The 23,080-nt window shown below is 42.7% G+C and overlaps 1 protein-coding gene across 2 annotated transcripts in view; it reads right to left on the bottom strand.

Moving 5' to 3' along the window:
* The window catches only part of LOC126480692 (DNA-directed RNA polymerases I, II, and III subunit RPABC3), a 481,255-nt gene that overhangs the window by 247,601 nt on the left and 210,574 nt on the right, over window positions 1–23,080 (bottom strand). The window lies entirely within an intron of this gene.

The raw sequence follows: 23,080 nt of genomic DNA on the forward strand, positions 1-23,080 counted from the left end.
ATAAGCCCGTGCTCGCCTCCACGACTTTGGGAAACGTGGGTGGGCGGACGAGGATTTATAGTCCGCCCCTTCTGACGACCTATTCAAAGCACGTAACTACTGCGCCACTTCTCTCTGTAAAGATAACATCTGAAATTTTCTTTGGCATTCCAAATGCTGCTATACAGAACAGGAAACCTGATCTTTCACATAAAGTTTATAACAAAGTCATCCGTATGGGACAATCGAAGACGCAGTGAATTTGTTGTTATCCTATGACCTGCCATGCTCTGCTACTATACAGGTTGATTACAATTAACTTTAAAAAAAAAAAAAAAAAAAAAAAAAAAAAACGAAGCGACGTAGATGACGCTGAGACAAGTAAGTTGATACGCGACACAAACTCGAAAAATGGATGACAACTGCTGAACATGTGGCCAGTTGATCCTACCTTCACCGGTAGGGGGGGGGGGGGGTTCTACACATCGCTCCGCTTGGATACTCTGTCTACGAAAACCTTTTGTAAAAGTGATCTTTTGTAACTATGAGAAAAGCTGTATTAATTTTGTGCTTCTTTCATTTTGTCCTTTTTTGTTCACAGACTTTTTTAGTAAAGAGCACGTAGGTCATTTAATGGTAGCGATGCAGTTCGGAAGCCTATACTTGTTTACTTGTGATCCAATGCAGTAGGTTTTTGTTGTATTATACTTTACAATCAACCAGCGGCCGTACCTCAATGTAAACACAAAATTGTCTAAGGCAATGCAAACAAGTACTGCCTGCTAGGTGCAAGACTCAAACCCTGAGCCCCACGCGCCCTAGTCGGAGCCATAGCGACTTGAATACTTGACTTGGGATGATCAGGTGCGACAGATCGATAGGCTCCACGGCTGCACGTGCAGGGAGGTACGTCATCTGGTGACGTAGATATTCAGCAATTGGTCATCCACTTTTGGGGTATTTTCCGACATTCGCGGTCACATGGGTCTTATATCGAATTACTTGTCTCAGTCATCTACGTCGCTTTGGTTTTTTTTTTTTTTACACATTAATAAGAATCAATGTGTATAACGATACTGGTAAGTTGGCATGATCTTCTGGCGCACTACGATATGCAGTGGCTGCACAAGTAAGAACGGCTAATGCCTCAAAGAAGGGACTTTTTCAACGACAACACAGTTATTAGTATCCACCTACATCTACGGCTGGTCAAAGGGTATTTTTTTCCATACCTTTCATCAAGATTACTGCGCTCGGAAGGTGAAAAACATGAGTGCTTTTTTGCTCGAGAGGAAGCTACAGTTACTGTATTCTATCCTTCATTCTCCACACATGTGAGCGAAATGTAGGAGATACGCTTTAGAAGCTTATTCCCCGAATTTCCTTAGCAGATCTTCTCGTTTTCCTTATGGCGTCTAAAAATACAAATTTCTCAATGTTTCAGTTTCACTCACAGACACAGGGCAAAGAAACCTGATCTCACTCCCTCCGCCCTTACTCGTATATGCTTGATATCCCTATAAGCAGAAGGACCCCACGCACTGTATAGCAGTATTCTACTGTAAGTATATGTATACAACTTTTTTAGTAGACAACTTTCAGAGTCTGAGTATTCTACGAACCAATGGATGCCTAAACTGAACTAAAGTGATGGTACCATTTACACCTCCACATCCCCAAGCATATGAATGACACGACTGATCTATTGATGACTAATTAATCTTATTGTCAAGTGTTACTATATTTTCATTTTTTGTGGAATGCATTAAGAGACAGCTGTAAATGTTTAGTCTAAGTTGACAGTGTGGGTTACCACTGTTGGATTTACACTGGCTACATTATAGGTCGTTACGCACTTCTGTTAACAGCTGGCTTCGATTAACACTTACTTTAAGCCTCTCAACAGGTATGCGCATACAGTTCTGGAGCTGTGTGCGTCTGTTTCGATGATGCTTTCGTATCAAATAGACGGGGGAGTGGGGGGGGGGGGGGGGGGACTCACAACCTCTTTTTGAAACCTTCAACTTCTTACTTCATACAGTTCTTCTATCGAGCGAAGCTTAACAGTTCAAGTAGGGAAAGGATGCCGTAACCAGCGGGCAGTGAATACAGCTGTGTCCACATGCGCTGCTATACGTAACCAGTAGGCTGGACGGCTGTGAAGCCTGGAGCGGAGGGCGCCAATTTCGGCGAGGCGGCACCCGCAAAGGAACAATGACGGCGGGGATTTCCTCTGATCTCCTTCCTCGCCGACACCAACTGCGGAGAACTACTGCGCTGTACTCACTTCGCTTCAAATGAGACAGGTGTTCCATTGTCAGCAATCGGGCTTAGTACACCATATATATGTACCACGAAGGAATTATCCGATAGGGACGGAAATCGGTAGATTCTGATGTACATGTGCATACAAATGAATGAGTACAATTTCAGAAGAAATAGATGATTTATTCAAGAGAAACAGCTTCACATATTGCGCAAGGCATTAACGAACTGGTCCACCTGTGGCCCTTATGCAACAATTATTCGGCTTGGCATTGATCAGTAGAGTAATTGGATTTCCTCCTGAGGGATATCGTGCCAAATTCTGTCCAACTGGCGCGTTACACCGTTAAAATGCCGAGCTGGTTGGAGGGCCCCGACCACAATGTTTCAAACATTCTCATTTGGGAAGAGAGCCGGCAACCTTGCTGACTAAGGCAGGGTTTGGCAAGCATGAAGACAAGAACTCTCCCGATGTGCGACCGGGGATTATTTTACTGAAAAGTAAGCCCAGAATGGCTTTTCATGAAGGGGCGCACAATATCGCTGACGTACTGCTTTGCTCTAAGGATGCTGAGGATGACAACCAAAGGGGTTCTGCTAAGATTCGATAATTCATCCTTGTGCTCACAAAATCAGCACTGGAAGATACGAGCAGGGCGAAGAGGGGTCTCTCGTCATGGAACAAAGTATCACTGTTGGGCAACAAACACTGCACCACGGGATGGACCTGACAGTCAACATGCTCACACAATACTTGGCTGTAAAGCGACCTATTAGAGTAAGCATGGGACCACAGAATATAATGATATGGCTGCTGAAATCATCGCCCAAGCCCCCTGTTCCCCATTTCCACTCTCGGCAAACGTAAACTCTCAGACTGAAACAGTGTGAAAGCATGACCCATCCTATCAAATGACATTCTCCCATTGCCCCATACTCCTAGTTTTATGGCTTCCGAATCACGTTTTTCAGTTACAGGCATTTTCATCACTGATAGTGGCTTTGAAATTCTAGCTCATCCTAAAAATCCCTAATTATGAAGCTCCCTTTGTGTTGTTTTTGTGCTGACAGGATTCGCGAGAGCGACATTAAGTTCTGTAGTGAATTTTGGGGCTGTCGTGCTCTTATTTTCTGTCAAAATCCTCTTCATCGCCCGTCTCTCGCAATCACTCAACCCACACTTTCGTCCGCGTTGTGACTTGATTGTTGTTGATGCGGCCTTCAGTCCTGAGACTGGTTTGATGCAGCTCTCCATGCTACCCTATCCTGTGCAAACTTCTTCATCTCCCAGTACCTACTGCAGCGTACATCCTTCTGAATCTGCTTAGTGTATTCATCTCTTGGTCTACCTCTACGATTTTTACCCTCCACGCTGCCCTCCAATGCTAAATTGGTGATCCCTTGATGCATCAGAACATGTCCTACCAACCGATCCCTTCTTCTGGTCAAGTTGTACCACAAACTCCTCCCCAGTTCTATTTAATACCACCTCATCAGTTATGTGATCTACCCACCTAATCTTCAGCATTCTTCTGCAGCACCACATTTCGAAAGCTTCTATTCTCTTTTTGTACAAACTATTTGTCGTCCATGTTCCACTTCCATACATGGCTACACTCCATACAAATACTTTCAGAAACGACTTCCTGACACTTAAATCTATACTCGATGTTAACAAATTTTTCTTCTTCAGAAACGCTTGGATAATGTTTTTCCGCTTTCCCGCTTTCCCTGTATAAATCTTAGATAAGATGTTTCTTAACACACCAAACCCGTCGGCAGCCTTCGTTACAGACGCACCATTCGAGCACCAACAATTTGCCACCGTTCCAATGCACTGAGCTCCGACGTAATGTACCCACAACTACACAGAGCGCTGTTTTGAGCACGACTGACGCTTGCAACATACTGAAGACATCGCACAGGTGCCGCTCGTTGCCAAATACAACAGCGCCACCTGCAGGTTTGGCTAGCATCTGCATTTACGTTCAAAGATGCGTTCCTGCGGTGTTTCCACATTTTTGTCCGACCCCTGTAGTTGCAAATGTTTGGTGATAATTTTGCGGACCAAGAGGAGGATTAATGTAGCTAGATGTGGAACGTTACGTCGTTTAATTCTTAGAATACAGTAGAAAGGGTTGCTGTTTGGCACGGAGTTCGACATCAAGTGATGGACACTTGCTCAGAATATTTCGGTGGCATTCAAGGTTAGACAGAACACTTCATTCTCGTGCAGTGACGCAGATGAGTGCTAAAGTGTGTGTGTGTGTGTGTGTGTGTGTGTGTGTGTGTGTGTGTGTGTGTGGGCGCGCGCAGCGCGGCGGTGCCTGACGGCCAACCCAGTGTCCGCTCGCGTGAGAGGGGGGGAGGGGGGGGGGGCACCTGTGTGCTGCTGCCACCCAGCCACAGACGAGCCGCGCCTCCGACAACACGCCGCGGCCTCTTCTCCTACCAGCCATTTCCAAGCCGTTCTGTTAGCAGGGAAATGCCCCCTGCGTTGTGGCGATAGATCCTTTTCTCAGTATGCAGCAGTGCTGCGTCCAGCTTTCGAGGGCTAATGACAGATACTGGTAGATTGGGGCTATGATAACGGTTCGTCAGTCTTGTCTGGATTACCTGAGAAATGCAAGGTTCCATGTGCCAGTAATGCTTCAGCGCATAGTTTTAATCTTCCAGGAAATTTCGAAACGGCGTACACTCTGTTGCAGAGTGATATATTCATTCTTCACTCAGTGTACTATTCACGCCTATCTCCTAAATGGAGACCCGCTCTGAAGCCAACTCTTAGTACAAGTTAGTACCTTGAATGAGACTTTCGCTCTGCAACGGAGTGTGCGCTGATATGAAACTTCCTGGCAAATTAAAATGTGTGCCGGACCGAGACTCGAACTCGGGACCTTCGCCTTTCGCGGGCAAGTGCTCTACCAACTGAGCTACCCGAGCACGACTCACGCCCCGTCCTCACAGCTTTACTTCTGCCAGTACCTCGTCTCCTACCTTCCAAACTGTGGCTAAGCCATGTCTTCGCAATATCCTTTCTTTCAGGAGTGCTAGTTCTGCAAGTTTCGCAGGAGAGCTTCTGTAAAGTTTGGAAGGTAGGAGACGAGGTACTGGCAGAAGTAAAGCTGTGAGGACGGGGCGTGAGTCGTGCTTGGGTAGCTCAGTTGGTAAAGCACTTGCCCGCGAAAGGCAAAGGTCCCGAGTTCGAGTCTCGGTCCGGCACACAGTTTTAATTTGCCAGGAAGTTTCAAGTTAGTACCTTGCTTTACCTGATGATGTCAATTTGGCTGTCGAACAGCAACCCCACTGCAAATTAGGAGATAGGTAACTATAGAAATACATGCATGTCTATATGCAACACACCATGCAATCGGACATTATACGTCCCCCCCCCCCCCCCCCCCCTCTACCAAATTCAGAGAAGTGCCTGTTCACCTGCGTTGACCCGTAAGAGTTCAGAGGCATTCCCGATAGTTGGAATTCATTCTTTTATCCAGATAAGTTCATTATTCTGCACAATACTTTGATAGCAGATCCAGTTGTGACCATGACTGCTAAGGAGCCGTGAGGTACTGTCTTACAACAGGGAGAGCTGACAATTGTAGGCTAATGAACTGGATGAAATTTCGCACAGATGTCCGTCTCTGATGGAAAAATACGATGCTTGTTGGCTCTTAGCTCGACAAAGGGTGGTGTTTGATCAAGCTGGCGGTGAAGAGCCAACTCCACGGGCGAGTGGCGAGCGCAGCCTTCTCTCCAAGTTTCTGTATCAGGCCGAAAGTCTGCCACTGGACTTTGAAGGAAGAATATTTTCAAACACTAAATAATTTTTTTTCACAAAGTAATCAGCATTTCAATACAATAAAGTTTCAATCGCTTGTCATGGAAGCATTAGTGAAAATTAAAAATCGTCATTTGACGTGGCTTTTCTTTCATTTGCTCGTCGAGCAATACAACTGAATTTGAATACATAATAAACATATACTACATTCTACATCAAACGAATAGAACTATTTATAATTTTGTAAAGACAGACTATTTTTATGGAACTACATATTCCGCAATGCAAAAAACTTTCTTAAAAATCGGAAGGCCAACATGAACCCGCTTACGCACACCGAATCGGCTGGTCAATTATATCAATCCAATGGACTTAAATGACACGGGAGACGTTGCTTTTCTAAAAAATTACGGAATTTGACGGAAAGGACGAAAATAGGCGTACTTTAATTTTTTCAATGAGGGACCTGTGAGTGAAATGTCACTGAAATTTGTGCCTCAAAAATCCCCATGTCTCCTCTTTGCAGCTTCTACGGAAGACGGAAGACGTACGAGTATCTTTTTTTTTTCTGGCCTTAACCCCGTATCTTTACGTGTGCGGCATGTCAATTTTCTGTATTTGGCAATGTTAATGGTAGACGGTGCCCGGATGCCCTTCCTGCCACCCCTCCCCCACCGGTGCGAAACGGAAGTGGCACGTGGCACCAGCCCGATATTCACCAAGTCAGATGTGGGGAACCGTCTCAAAACCACGTCCAGTCTGGCCAGCACATCGCCATTCGCCGGACTGATACGATACGGGACTAGCGCGCTGCCCCGAATCTCGGAAGCGACGTGCTCACGCGTGCAGCTATGGGTGCTTAACAAATGGAAGAGTCAACTCAGATAGGCACTCGAAACTTACCATCTAAACTATGATAATTTCTCATAACAAATTTAAAAAAGTCATCCCTTTTCAGACACCCACGTAATCTTACCTGTTTTGCACATGATATGAAAAGATACTAAATCGGCAAGAGGGTCATGAAAATTATAATGGTGCTACAGTGCACATGAAGATATAATTTGCAATGAGCTGTCTTGAGGCGCTGAGAACCACAAGGGCATTTATTTATGCTTCTGCCATCTGTTAATCTTGTGGTGCCTCTGGTTTATCTGTGCTGAAGGCCCACATCGTATACACTAATATTTACGAAAAGCTGTCTTACTGGTTTCTCTGACATTCACCTAATTGTGGGCTCGACGACGGTGTGCTTCAAGCCTTTTACGGTTCTTAGTGCTTCAATTGTAACACTGACGTCCTTGTCTAGGGTTGGCGGAGAGCTGGACGTTTCTTTCAATAGCATTGCCTTTGAATACACTCTGGCTAGTCAAAAAGCAGCGTCTCGAAAAATTCTATTACGTCTCTAACAATATTTGTCAAAAATAGTAAATTAATCCCTCTCCTCGTCTATCGTACTGTCATATTTACGGAGATTCACTACATTCATACGACTAAATCTGCTCGCTTTCCATTCGTCTGATCCACACCTTCAATTTTATTTCTTAGCTTTGTTGTTGTTGTTGTTGTTGTTGTTGTTGTGGTCTTCAGTCCTGAGACTGGTTTGATGCAGCTCTCCATGCTACTCTATCCTGTGCAAGCTTCTTCATCTCCCAGTACCTACTGCAACCTACATCCTTCTGAATCTGCTTAGTGTATTCATCTCTTGGTCTCCCTCTACGATTTTTACCCTCCATGCTGCCCTCCAATGCTAAATTTGTGATCCCTTGATGCCTCAAAACATGCCCTACCAACCGATCCCTTCTTCTAGTCAAGTTGTGCCACAAACTTCTCTTCTCCCCAATCCTATTCAATACCTCCTCATTAGTTACGTGATCTACCCACCTTATCTTCAGCATTCTTCTGTAGCACCACATTTCGAAAGCTTCTATTCTCTTCTTGTCCAAACTAGTTATCGTCCATGATTCACTTCCATACATGGCTACACTCCATACAAATACTTTCAGAAACGACTTCCAGGCACTTAAATCTATACTCGATGTTAACAAATTTCTCTTCTTCAGAAACGATTTCCTTGCCATTGCCAGTCTACATTCTATATCCTCTCTACTTCGACCATCATCAGTTATTTTACTCCCTAAATAGCAAAACTCCTTTACTACTTTAAGTGTCTCATTTCCTAATCTAATTCCCTCAGCATCACCCGATTTAATTTGACTACATTCCATTATCCTCGTTTTGCTTTTTTTGATGTTCATCTTATATCCTCCTTTCAAGACACTGTCCATTCCGTTCAACTGCTCTTCCAAGTCCTTTGCTGTCTCTGACAGAATTACAATGTCATCGGCGAACCCCAAAGTTTTTAGTTCTTCTCCATGAATTTTAATACCTACTCCGAATTTTTCTTTTGTTTCCTTTACTGCTTGCTCAATATACAGATTGAATAACATCGGGGAGCGGCTACAACCCTGTATCACTCCTTTCCTAACCACTGCTTCCCTTTCATGCCCCTCGACTCTTATAACTGTCATCTGATTTCTGTACATATTGTAAATAGCCTTTCGCTCCCTGTATTTTATATCTGCCACCTTCAGAATTTGAAAGAGAGTATTCCAGTTAACATTGTCAAAAGCTTTCTCTAAGTCTACAAATGCTAGAAACGTAGGTTTGCCTTTTCTTAATCTTTCTTCTAAGATAAGTCGTAAGTTAGTATTGCCTCACGTGTTCCAACATTTCTACGGAATCCAAACTGATCTTCCCCGAGGTCCGCTTCTACCAGTTTTTCCATTCGTCTGTAAAGAATTCGCGTTAGTATTTTGCAGCTGTGACTTATTAAACTGATAGTCCGGTAATTTTCACATCTGCAACACCTGCTTTCTTTGGGATTGGAATTATTATATTCTTCGTGAAGTCTGAGGGTATTTCGCCTGTCTCATATATCTTGCTCACCAGATGGTGGAGTTTTGTCATGACTGGCTCTCCCAAGGCCATCAGTAGTTCTAATGGAATGTTGCCTACTCCCGGGGCCTTGTTTCGACTCAGGTCTTTCAGTGCTCTGTCAAACTCTTCACGCAGTATCTTATCTCCCATTTCGTCTTCATCTACATCCTCTTCAATTTCCATAATATTGTCCTCGAGTACATCGCCCTTGTATAAACCCTCTATATACTCCTTCCACCTTTCTACCTTCCCTTCTTTGCTTAGAACTGGGTTGCCATCTGAGCTCTTGATATCCATACAAGTGGTTCTCTTCTCTCCAAAGGTCTCTTTAATTTTCCTGTAGGCAGTATCTATCTTACCCCTAGTGAGACAAGCCTCTACATCCTTACATTTGTCCTCCAGCCATCCCTGCTTAGCCATTTTGCGCTTCCTGTAGATCTCATTTTTGAGACGTTTGTATTCCTTTTTGCCTGCTTCATTTACTGCATTTTTATATTTTCTCCTTTCATCAATTAAATTCAATATTTCTTCTTAGCTTTAACAGAAGAAATTACAATGTTCGATTACTATTCCTATTTTGGTTGTTACTGCTGCAATTATTCTCCTAGATACTATTCTAAATTTTATTAGTGGTAAGAAATATTTGAGTGTTAGTGCTGACAAAGTACCCAACGTTTAATACATCAGAACATTGTTAAATTGGTGTTGGGCGTTGTTTAAAGGTAACTGCAACATCAGTACCACAAGATGTATCACCTGGTAACCAGAAAATACAGCTTCCAAGCAGCAATCGTTAACAGCTTTAAACACTACCTTCGCGAAATCTCTTCAAGGAACAGTTTTCATTATTCTAAACTGATCGTGTTACAAACTACATCTGAACCATTTATACATATGAACAATGTAATTATATTTCTATTACTGCTATGCAACCAATATTCTTCTTCGGTGTGTATAGGTCTTTAAAATGAAATCTGTAGTTCTTCCCTGTCTCCTCTTAACGATATTCAATATAATGTCATGTGACAACCTATCTATTACACCAACCTCTCGCAACTTATTTGCTCAATACTATGTACCGAATGAACAGGTGATGTCGTGCATTGCCAGTTACTCAAAGGAAAGGGTCCAGCATAAACTAAACGGTGGCACCGAGAAAAGGTCCTATTTCGTTAAGTGTGTGTCCACCATTGAGGGACCATGTCCGTATACCGAAAACAGTACACGCGGAGCACAGCTAGGGTTCTCCGCTATTGATCGCAGCGCCGCCTGGCAACATGGCGCCCTTGACATTGGCGGAGCACAGCCGCAGCGTGACGTCAGGCGGGGGCGCCAGCGCATGCGCCTTGCGGCCGTTACGTAAGATCGAGCGACCCAGATCAGCCGGCTGCCGGGCACGGGCTGTACCTGCGCAATAGCAATAACTATAGCTTTAGCTGTGGTTCCACAGCCACCACGCAGACCACCGCCAGCCTGTTTAAATGTTCTGCCAGTCGATGTGTCAAGTAAACAGCAGCGTGGGCTTGCAGCACGGCAGCCGCTTACTTCGTATCCATCTATGGGGCAAACACACCACATCTGTTCAGGATGTCCCGCCAAGATCTCTGTGGTGAATTGTGGAGTGGGTAGACAGTGGAAAGTCAAGGGCAAGCAGGCCAAATATCTTGGATAAGGAAGTCTGCCAACGCGCTGGATTGTATGTCAGGAGAAAATGGGTAAGGAGAACGATAATGACAACGTTATCAGACTCAAACATCGCTAGGAATGTTACTAAAAGACTGGTTGTCAATGAGTATCATTAGCCATAGATTACTAAACCCTCGTAAAATTTGCGATTGCAGCAGGGTATAAAACAGGTCATTTCGTGCTGAATGTGTGTGTAACGTGCCACTGGAAATCTAGTAAATGTGATTAACACATAAACTAAACGTTATGACTTCCTTTGAATAAATCTGGAGTAGTACAATTTACGATGGTTTAGTAGAAATGTAACACTCCCCCCCCCTTTAGTGTTCTAGGTTTAAAGTTAATAACTTGGATTACTAGTAACTGTTAAATTCCAAGCCACACCAACTGCTGCAAAATAAAGTTTATTAAAAATTTTGAAATCTGCGATCATTATACAATTTCCACATCCAGTAACTTAGATTATTTACAATGAAATTCCGTTGTTTTTGCTTGTGTCTGCTATTGTCAGTGTACAGTATTATGCTAAGTGTGTTTCGATTACATTGGTATCTCCGCACGATCATAAAGAAAATAATTACGTGGATTACGTTACAAGGCAGTTCTAAATTCTATGGTATATTCTCGGTTGCTACTCGTAAGGATGTTAACGGGGAAAACTGTAAACAAATAACCGTAATAGAGACTCGTGTCTTCCAAGGACTTCAACACTGTGTCTCTTGGAATGTGCAAACTTTTGTTAATTTCATTTGAGCGCTGGACGTATTCTCGGCTATGAGCCCGTGTAATTCTGTCTCAGGACTAAATTTATGAGTTGGTCAATGCAAGAGCGAAGTACACCATTCTAAAAGCAGAAAAATACTTTACCGGTATTTCAAATGGAAGACCATGTTCTCTGCAGAGCCGTTGTGATACATAATATTTTTTTTTCTTTGGTTAGATACATATTAAAAATGTAGACTTCTACTTTGCTAATACGAATCAAAATCTTTAGTAAAACTTAATGGTTCTAATATCGACGGTTTCACAACGTGATAACACAAATTTTGACATCCATTATTTGTGTTCCACAAATTTGAGAGGCTATGAAATACCAGCCGACCAAGACTTCACGCAAATACGAAGTCATGTCCATGTAAGTGTTACTTTGCTGTCTTTCTTCGACCACTCTACAGACTAAATGTGTGAACCACCGGGAAAGAAAGTCAAAATCTCAGTGAAGCTCAAAAGTCCCGTCACATATGCAACGTGGCGCTTGGTGCCAAAGTCACAAAAGAGGCAGACAGTGGTTTTTAGTATGTATTTAAATGAAAATGCAGCAGCAAAAACCGTACATGCGAAGCACCGCACATAAATATGACTGGCTTGGTAATTGCACATTCCTAAAGGGAAGAATGCAGATTAATGTTTAACGTCCCATTGACGACGCGGTCATTAGAAATGGAACACGGGCTCGGATTTGGGAAGGTCGTCGTGTTTCAAAGGAACCATCCCGGTATTCGCTTTAAACGATACAGGGAAATCACTGAAAACGTACACCTGGATAGTAGGACGGGAGTTGAACCGCCGTCCTGCCGAACGCGAGTCCAGTGTCCTCCTATTACGCCACCTCGCTGCGTTCACTTCGCTACAGATTATGACACCAATGTGTTAAGCGGACTGGATTCTCTTTTCAAAATTCCACCACAACTGTTTAGGAACATTAGTGGTTTTAGAGCAAGAACCGCTTGTTTTCTTTTTACAGACACACAAGAAGGCTGAGTGAAAGCTAGAAATCTTACACTCATGACAGTTATTACCGGTATGATGTGCAAGGGGTGCCAAACAGGACGACTTGCTCTGGACAGTGAGTCACAGTTCCTCTCTCATCATTCTGTCATCGATTACGCACTGAAATCTTAGCAGCCTTCACCTTCGCTTTTAATATATTCAAGAATTTTTTTCGAAGTACACTGGAAATCCCAGAATTCAGGCAGGGTTTATACATATTCTAATGGTGCAAGTGCCATGGCAGAAGTGATAAAAGAAAACTCCATTTCGTTGCTCGTTTCCGTAATGAATAGCAATAACCACAATCTGAAAACTGCATGTTGGAGCGATTGTGTTTAATATCTCAATTGATAGATCTTCACAAATTACAGTAACTAAATGATGCCAACTCAGGGGAAGATATGGGGATGAGACAGAATGGCTGAAAGAAGCCATCATGTTTGGACGTCCCCACGACAACACCGTGAATATGTGGCTGCACTATTTGTTGTGTCCAAAGCGACCTGCCCACCGCGTCTATTAAGAGTGGTGTATCATTGGCAGTCACGGAAAACGGCGTAAGATTAGTGGTCCTAAGATGATATTACGAGTACCGACCTTCTAAATGGAAATGTTTCAAACCGGGGTACCCTGCAAAAGGGGTGATCGCTCACAAGAGCACATAAAGCTGCACACCAATGTGCCAAACAGCACAAAAGCTGGACACCACTTGTTTGGCGGTGGGTTGTGCGGTCGGACGAGTCGGCACTTTGCCTCTTTTCAAATTACTCAAGTCGCCGAACGATCAGCCGATCCGACAACTAGATCAGAGCTGGTTCCGTGGTGGTTTGGGAGCATTTTTCGTACCGATACGTGGTCTCACCCACCAAGGTTACCGTGAACATGAACCAGTATGCGTGTTTGAACATCCTTGGTGACCAAGCATTACTTTTTTTCTTTTTTTTTTTGTATTCCTGATGAGTATCCTGTGGACACTCCCATCTTCCAAGATGACAAAACCGTACTAGTACGGTTGCACGCATACGTTTCTGGTTTGACGAACTGTATCACAACTCGACTGTCCAGTTGAAACACTATTTGGAACAGCGAGCGAAACGTAGCAGTTGACATTCCCACAGTTTAGTAACACTGTGGGACCTACCGTCCACGAGTGGCTTCAGCAGGATATGGCATACCTGGAGAAACTTGTGGACACACTTTCCGGCCGAATTCAGGCCTTTATGGAGGCTACAGGCAGTGTGGCACTGTGTTTGGGTGATGCTCTCCTGCTGGTGACTAATTTCTTGTTGTGTGTCCTTATCTGCTTTCTCTAGTAATTTCCCTGAACTGTATGTTAGTGAACTTCACTCGAACTCTACTTTTTGACTTATAGTCGAACTTAAACGTGAACGTGAGCACCAAAAATAATAGAAAACAACTGAATTCCTCCACTGTATGCATACTGCTATTGACGCTTTGTTAGCATCTTGACAATACAGTTGCCTCCTCTGAGCAGGCAGTTCGCTACACAGTAACACAACGGGACTAGCCTTCGCACCAGGGCTACCACTACGGCTGTCGACTGCGTCGTAACCAGAAAATCATCGTGCTGTGGGAAAAGGGACAGCTTGGTACCTCGGGCAATGAAGTTGTCGACGCTCTCGATAAGAGTGCCATCGTCCACGGGATACGACGTACGAAAATGTTCCTTGCACAGACCACCTGCAAGGCGAGGGGCTACAGATTAGAACCTTGCGCTACAGTAAGTGGCGCCTATCGTACCAACAGTACTCCATTGCTAAGCACAACAGACTGTTTCTGATCACCATGTTCCGCTTCAACCACGGACGGTTCCGAGCGCATATCTATGTGACTGTGGCACTGAGGACAAAGACCACATCATTCTCGGTGGTTGGTGTTTAGTGGAAAACAGCTTCCTACACTGTGTAGATACTCCTCGCAGCGCATTATGTATCACTGATTACTCATATACACTGAAATGCCAAAGAACCTAGTATAGGCATGTGTATTCAAGTACAGAGATATGTAAAAAGGCAGATTGGGGCGCTGCGGTCGGCAACAAGTGTCTGGCGCAGTTGTTAGATCGGTTACTGCTGCTATAATGACAGGTTATCAAAATTTAAATGAGTTTGAACGTGGTGTTATAGTCGGCGTACGAGCGATGAAGTGGGGGATTTTCCAATACGATCATTTCACGAGTGTACCGCGAATATCAGGTACCCGATAAAACATCAAATCTCCGACATCGGTGAGGCCGGAAAAGGGCCCTGCAAGAACGAGACAGACAATGACTGAAGAGAATCGTTCAACATGGCAGAAGTGCAACCCTTCTGCGAATTGCCGCAATTTCACTGCCGGACCATCAAGTGCGAGCGTGCGAACACTCAACGAAACATCATCGATACGGGCTTTTGGAGCCGAAGATATCCTTGATGACCGCACGACACAAAGCTTTACGCCTCGCCTGGGCCCGTCAATACCGACATTGCACGGTTGATGACTGGAAACATGCTGCATGGTCGGACGAGTCTCGTTTCAAATTGTATCGAGCGTATGGACGTGTAAGGGGATGAAGAGAACCTCATGAATCCATGGACTTTTCATGTCAGCACGGGACTAGTCAAGTTGGTGGAGGCCCTGTAATGGTGTGCGGCGTGTACAGTTGGAGTGATATGGGACCCATGGTACGTCTACAAATGACACTGACAGGTGACACGTACGCAAGCATCCTCTCTGATCTCCTGCATCCATTCACGTCCATTGTGCATTCCGACGAACTTGGGCAATTCCAGCAGGACAATGAGACACCCCACACACCCAGAATTGCTACAGAGTGGCTCCAAGAACACTCTTTTGAGTTTAAATACTGGTCACGTGGTTGAATGGACCATGTCCGAAGGCCACAATAAAAGAAAAATACGAAATAAAAAACAGCTGTTGAGTGATCGGCCACGACTGCCAAGCGGCGGTCTCTGAGCTCTTCCCGGCAGTGCAGCGCGGCCTCAGCGAGTGCCTGGTCACGGTGCTCGCTCGTCACAGCTCGTTGCCGCTTCTCGGAATTTCGGAGGCCTCACTGACAACTTCTCGCGTTCCTCCGTCTTCAGTGAGTCTTCGTAATGGTCAGCAACAGCAAACACTCACAAAATTACACATAATTGTACGTTGGAACATGTCGATTAGGAGACTACATCAATTTACAGATGCTTGCTTATCGATGATTTACTGTGTCGACAGATCTCTCTCCTGATTAGGAATCACTGCTAAAAACAGCTAATTACGGAGCCTCGATGTCGAGAGATAGAGATAGATAGATAGATACAGAGAGAGAGAGAGAGAGAGAGACATTGGTTCAAATGGCTCTGAGCACTATGGAACTTAACAACTGAGGTCATCAGTCCCCTAGAACTTGGAACTACTTAAATCTAACTAACCTAAGGACAACACACACATCCATGCCCGAGGCAGGATTCGAACCTGCGACCGTAGCAGTCGCGCGGTTCCGGACTGAAGCCTCTAGAACCGCTCGGCCACCGCGGCCGGCAGAGAGAGAGAGAGAGAGAGAAGCATGTGATGGCAGGACGAGGGAAAGGACGTAAAAAAAAGTAGGGGGGCAGAGGTGGATTAGATGAAACACACAAATGTACTCATCTCTCGGGTGCTTTCTCGACGTTTATGTAAATGAAGTCGAAATCGTTAAAAAGACCGCATAAATGCGGCAAATAAATTAGCTGTACACTTTTTATTCGGAGCATTGCAGAACACGGTTCAAATTATATAAGAGCCATGCTATTTTAACACCGGGGCACTTTGCTAGGTTCAAAAGTTTGTCAGTCGTAAGAACTATGTAAGTACAACCGGTAACTTTTTCAATGCTTAGAGCGCCAAACTGCTCTAACAGGTTCCCAATAAACCTTACAGTCTTTCTTCTTTGTCTTCAAATCGAAGAATAAGGTACGCTATATAAAAGAAGTTTGTCTCACGTAAGTTCGACGGAAGTTAAATATGACAGTCAACAAACCAGTAGTTTTTTGCTTCAAACTTCTCTGGAATTTTAAATTGCAATACACTGCACATAATGTCCTTTCAAAAAAGATACAAAGTTCACATACTTCTTCCCAACCATTACATAGTGCTACGCTGTATCAATAGTTTTAAAATTCCATTTCCAGTAATCATTTCTAATTCCAGGGTAATATGCCGCACTGAGAAATAAAATAAAATAGAAAATAAATCACTTTATCGGAACCAATAATTATGCAGTATCACGTAAAGTTATGTAGAAAAACACAATAGTGCTTTCTGACAACGTCCTAGTGATTGTTAGCAGGTTGCACCGAAGGCAGGATAAAACGCTTCATATATTTTAAAACTTCATACGCGCATTCTTGCATAATAAAGATATGTGAAGAGCATTGTATCTTGCACAACAACGATGTTCAGTTACGACCTGCCCTCATTTGCGTATTATTTAGATATGTAAAACAAGACAGAATTTAATGTTTCATTAAGAAGGGGTACTAACCGCGTCCACTCAGTCTAATCTAGATTTTACGTGGTTTCTCTACGTTACGTTAGAGGACTGCCGCGATTATAATTTACTGAGTATTAAAGGAATGTCTAATAAAAATCTTCACCTTTAGCGCTCATAAAGGCAACCATCGCTAAATAGGACACTCAAAGTAAAGCAAACGACCTGATGAGGTTGTATTAGGTGACGTCGAATCGAGCAAAATATTTAGAAAATTATAGCTCTGAAATGCACAGTCGTACTTCTGGAATAATCTTTCCGCTGTGGAGTTACGGCCAGAAAACAACACGGCCTATCAGCGACGAGTGCATGACATTTTGTTCGGGAAGCGAGCGTGTTTGGCTGTGTGCGGTACTGAATTTTTTCTCGATAGGGCGCGAAAATCACTTCTTCGACGAAGATAACTTTGTACTGCAGTTGGAGGAACGAGTTTTGACCATTTGCTGTAAAATAAATAAAATGGTTCGAGAAGAAACTGATATTTCTTTTCATTTTCTTAGTTCACACTTATTAGTCCACTTTACTACTAAGAATAAAAGTTCATTAATGCTCTCTGCACATCGCCAAAAATTTAAACTTATGGCTTTGGGTTTTATTATTAATAACATTGCGCTTTACTGTATCAAATGTCGAAACCTACCCTGAAATATTTCACACAGGAAGAATACACCGAAGGAAATGCACTATCAAAATCTTAGCTGCTAAGGCGCAATGCAAATATTTAAAAAAAAAATATTTTAAATTTACTCATATTCGCCGCACGACTAACCGCTTACATCAGCAGTTTTAGCCTAGTGCGCGATTTGGCGAATAGGCAGATGCAGCCGCAACGAAGTCCAGTGTATTCGTGCATATTTTAAGCTCTTAAACCATACCAAAAAATGTCTCAAACCATTAATTATTTTAAAACCTGCACTTCATATTGACAGGTAAACTGTTACAGATGTAATTGTAAGACAAGTGACTAGCAGATGAAACAAATTCAAAGTAGTGTATGATGTAAAACTACAGACGACTTCCATTTTTCGGACTTCAATTTCTGGACATCAAATATCTTGTAAAAAATCCTGTAGCACAGTTCCTATGATAATTTTTTAATAATGTAATTTTACTAACAATGAAGCAGTTTCTTGTTTATACCCTGCAGTCGTCAAAAAAATATGGAGTATAGTACTGGATGACGAGAACAACCATTTTCTTTATCGACATTTATATTAGTTCCAGTTAACAATCTTTTCCTCGTGCTTCTACAGACAAAGGTATTGTTATGTCCAGAGCAATAGTCCAACAAAAGCTATAAACTATTTTCTGCAAATTGTAAGAAGACGTTTCGGATGTAATACTGAAAATTATTATCTCCCATTTTTCCAGATTTTACTACATCGAATACACGAGATTTACAACTAAATACTGCTTTTTCTAATTTGTGGTCTTAACTTGCCTTGAGGTTCCTGAAGACCGACATCTATGGCTGCGGAGACAGTAATCCGCTGACACTTATCACTGGCATTGTATTATAATATGCTATAGCGTTCATCGACTGCAAAGGTGACAATGCTCGAAATGATAAAAGTGTGGTCTGCACGCAGTTCTTGCACGAAACCTGACTCATTGGCTTTATACCAAAAATTTTAGAGGATAAAAATAAGCTTCGTCTTTACATCAGCGCCGGCCGCGGTGGCCAAGCAGTTCTAGGCGCTTCAGTCCGCAACCACGCGACTGCTACGGTCGCAGGTTCGAATCCTGCCTCGGGCATGGATGTGTGTGACGTCCTTAGGTTAGTTAGGTTTAAGTAGTTCTAAGTTCTAGGGGACTGATGACCGCAGCTGTTAAGTCCCATAGTGCTCAGAGCCATTTGAACCATTTTTTTTTTTTTGTTCCTCTCCCTTGCAATTCTGAGGCACCAGTCTCGTCGAACTCCCTCGGTAACGGTACAGTGATTCTTACGAGCAGTTCTAAATCTTTTAAATAGTTTTTTAACAATTTTGCGAGTTTCATTTTGGCGCATGTTTCATACCTCGTGTAAATATTTCTTCCATTTATACAATTCACGTTCAGATTTTACGAAACGAAGCCGCCTTGGCACACTGCTTAAATTTAAGCGTTTTCTCCCTCCTTCGTTTAACCAAATAATTTACAGCCTTTTCTTTGTCACTGGGAGCTATTACCGAACGTGTTTTCTGTGGGCTAGGAAGATAGTGTAGTTTTGTTCTCGACTTTAATTAGCACAACAATCATCGTTCGAACCACAATTCACGGAATCGTCTGAGTTATTTCCTGTTTCTTCTAATTCTTCTTCCACAATTTCTAACCAAAAGTAGACATCATTCAAATGACTGTCCATGAAATTAACTAATAACACATTTGCAGGTCTTCCGAAGAAGCATGTAATTTCGCGGCATACAATGTTCTTCATATTTCATCTTTTTAGGTTGTAAATATTAACTGGATTCCATGTTACTGCGACGCTCTGGAACCTCAACAAAGACACATGCTATTAGCAAGAATATACGAATGAAACACAAAGAAAATTAATTCAGTTTTATCTCCATTGCTAACACTTAGTGATACCGCAAAGGAAATCGCTAATTATTATGAACATTGAATGAGTGAGCTGCAAATTCAAGCGAATAGTATCTGTGAGCAACTGTGTCAGAGAAACTATCAAGGGAAACTGAAATTCGCTTTGCAAATTACGATCGCGTTGCGCCACGTTATCTGTTTCCCCCTGTGCTGTCTACCTAGGGTATGTGCCTGCCGGTTGTGCATGGAAGAGTTTATAGGTCGCCTTTATGTCGGAATGGTTCCTTTAAAATATTTTTGCCCATCCCGGAGCAACTGTACCATCGCTAATGACTCCAGTTGCAATGGGACGTTTATACTCTTTGCGTATCATGCATCACTAATTAGTTGGTTTCATACTGAAAACTTATAGTTCAAGCACGGTTGCAGACAACACACACACAAAAAAAACTGACTAAAAGAACCATTTCTCTTTGAGCTGTTTTCCCACCAATAGTGAGCATAACAACAAAACGCCGGTCTTCAGCGACTACGATATGTAGCTTCCTCTCACTTTTGGCTTAATCATCCAACAACTATTTTTCATACGACATCCATCGTGATACAATTGTTCGTCTAACATGGCATGCATACGGGGAAAAATTGTTTCACATCAATGAGTTTTTACTGAATTTAATCACCTTCTTGCAACAAGCCAACGGGAAAACAATTTACGACGCAGCAGTGGTAAGCGGTTAACTATTTCCACGAAGCAGCCGATACGACAATGACAAGGAAAACGTCTGCGCAAGTGCGTTGCGATGTTCACCAAGTTTTTCGCAGGAGAAACAAGTAAAAAAATCGCTCGTATGGATTGCAAATAAAAATGGATATGGACGTGTGATGCATATTTAGTCAATAAAAATTCAGCATTCAATTACAAAGTAGTTCTTAGGTGCACTATAAAAGTTTTTCCAAACAATTAGTCTTCATGAAGACCATGCTCGGTCTGCAGGAGCGTAGAAATTCGAATATATAAACTTTCTATACTGCTGGATATATAGTAATGCAACATGTCGCTAACAAGTAGTACACAGTCTTCACTTCACACAAAAAAGGTCACTGGCAAAGACAAAGAAATACCTAAACTCGTGTTACAAATATACCACTTAATTTTCTGTAAGACCAAGCAAGTGAAGCATACATATGTATAACGATTTGTGCAATAGCATTTCTGTCAGAAGCTGCGGATGGTGGTACACTACAACCGATGTGGTTTCCCTATTCTCTCCACCCCGCGGCTCGACGTCGCGTGTCTGTTTCTTTCCCGTTACACAACGTGTCGACTCAAGTTCATCGGAAGGTCGTACAAACAAGTGCTGCTCGACAATGCTGTGTTTTTCCCCGACAAATACCACACAAAACTTTCAGATTGTTAAAAAAAGTGAAACTGCGAATATTCACTATAAAATGCATGACGTCACTGAAAGCGGTTTGTTTTTAGCAGGTTCCTGCGTACCCACACAAATGTTAGCTCGTAGTAAGTGGTGACTTACGAGCTCCAAAAAACACTTGCAGCTACCTGAATACTGTTGGCACATTACACGCATGACTTACGTCCTGCTTAAATTGCCCATATTATTCCTAGCAATAAGACTGCACGTTGTTGTTGTTGTTGTTGTTGTTGTTGTTGTGGTCTTCATTCAGAAGACTGGTTTGAAGCAGCTCTCTACGCTACTATATCATGCGCAAGCCACCTCATATTCGAATAACTACTGCAACCTACATCCTTGTGAATCTGCTTACAGTATTCATCTCTTCGTCTCCCTCTAAATTTTTTTTATCCCCAAAATTCCCTCCAATATTAAGTTGGTCATCCCTTGATGTCTCAGAACGTATCCTATCAGTCTAACCCTTCTTTTAGTTAAGATGCCCCACAAATTCCTATACTCCCTATTCTACTCAGTAACTCCCCATTAGTTATAAGACTTTCCCTTCCCATCTTCAGCGTTCTTCTATAGCACAACATTTCAAAAGCCTTTATTCTCTTCTTGTCCGAACTGTTTATCACCCACGTTTCACTTCCGAGAAAGGCGACATTCCAGGAAAATACCATCAGAAAATTCGTAACACGTAAGTTTTATACTACATGTTAATTTCTCTTTTTGCAGGTGATTCTCTTGTTATAGTCCAGTGTGCGTTTTATATCGTCTCTGCTTCGGCCATCATCAGTTATGTTGCTGCCCATTTAGTAAAACTCATCTAATACTTTTAGTGACTCATTTCCTAACCTAATTCCCTCATCATTGCCTGATTTAATTCGACTGCATTCCACTATCCTCGTTTTCCTTTTGTTGGTGTTCATCTTATATCCTCCTTTCAAGAATCTGTCCATTCTATTCAACTGCTACTCCAAGTCCTTTCCTGTCTCTGACAGAATTATAATACCTTCGGCAAACCTTGAAGTTTTTGTTTCTTCTCTCTGTACTTTAATTAATACTCCAAACTTTTCTTTGGTTTCCTTTACTGCTTGGTCAATGTACAGATTGAATAACATCAACCATAGGCTGCATCCATGTGTCACGCCCTTCTCCAGCATTGCTTTCCTTTCATGCCCCTCGACTCTCATAACTTCCGTCTGGTTTCAGTTGAAGTTGTAAATAGCCTTTCGCTCTCCATATTTTGCCTCCATTACCTTCAGTATTTCAATTCCAGTCAACCCTGTCAAAAGATTTCTCCAAGTCTACAAATGCTTTAAACGTAAGTTTGCCTATCCTTAACCTATCTTCTAAGATAAGTCGTAGGGCCAGTATTGCCTCGCGTTTTCCTACTTTTCTCCGGAATCAAAACTGATCTTCCCCGAGGTCGGCTTCTATTAGAATGCGAGTGAATATTAAACTGATAGCTCGTTAATATCCAGGCCTGTCAGCCCTGCTTTCCTTTGAATCGGATTTAGACATTCTTCTTGAAGTCATTCTGGGGGTATTTCGCCCTCTCATACACCTTGCACACCAGATGGAATAATTTGTCATGGCTGACTCTCTCAAGGCCATAAATAGTTTTGACGTAATGTCGTCTACTCCAAGGACCTTAGTTCAACATAGGTCTTTCAGTGCTCTGTCAAATCATTCTCGCCATATCATACCTCTGATCTCCTTTTGATCTATGACCTCTTCCCTTTCTATTACATCGTCTTAACGTTTATCTCCCTTCTATAGACCCTCTATATACCCCTACTACCTGTCAGCTTTCCGTTCGTTGCTGAGGACTGGATTTCCATCTGAGTTCTTGATATTCATACTTCTGCTTCTCTTATCTACAAATGCGTATAAAAGGCGTATTTAATTTTCCTGTAAGTGGTATCTATCTTTCCCCTAGTGAAATATGTTTTTAAATCCTTACCTCTGTCCTCTAACCATTCCAGCTTAGCCATTTCGCAGATCCTGTCAGTCTTATTTTTAAAAGTTTTTATTCCCTTTTGCCTGCTTCATTTGGTGCATTTTTATATTTTTTCTTTTCATCAATTAAATTCAATATCTACTCTGTCATCCAAGTCTTTCTACGAGGTCCTGTCTTCTTACCTATTTGATCCTCTGCTGCCGTCAGTATTTCATCTCTCAAGGCTACGC

The sequence above is a fragment of the Schistocerca serialis genome, chromosome 1 (assembly GCF_023864345.2).
Source record: "Schistocerca serialis cubense isolate TAMUIC-IGC-003099 chromosome 1, iqSchSeri2.2, whole genome shotgun sequence".
NCBI lineage: Eukaryota > Metazoa > Arthropoda > Insecta > Orthoptera > Acrididae > Schistocerca > Schistocerca serialis.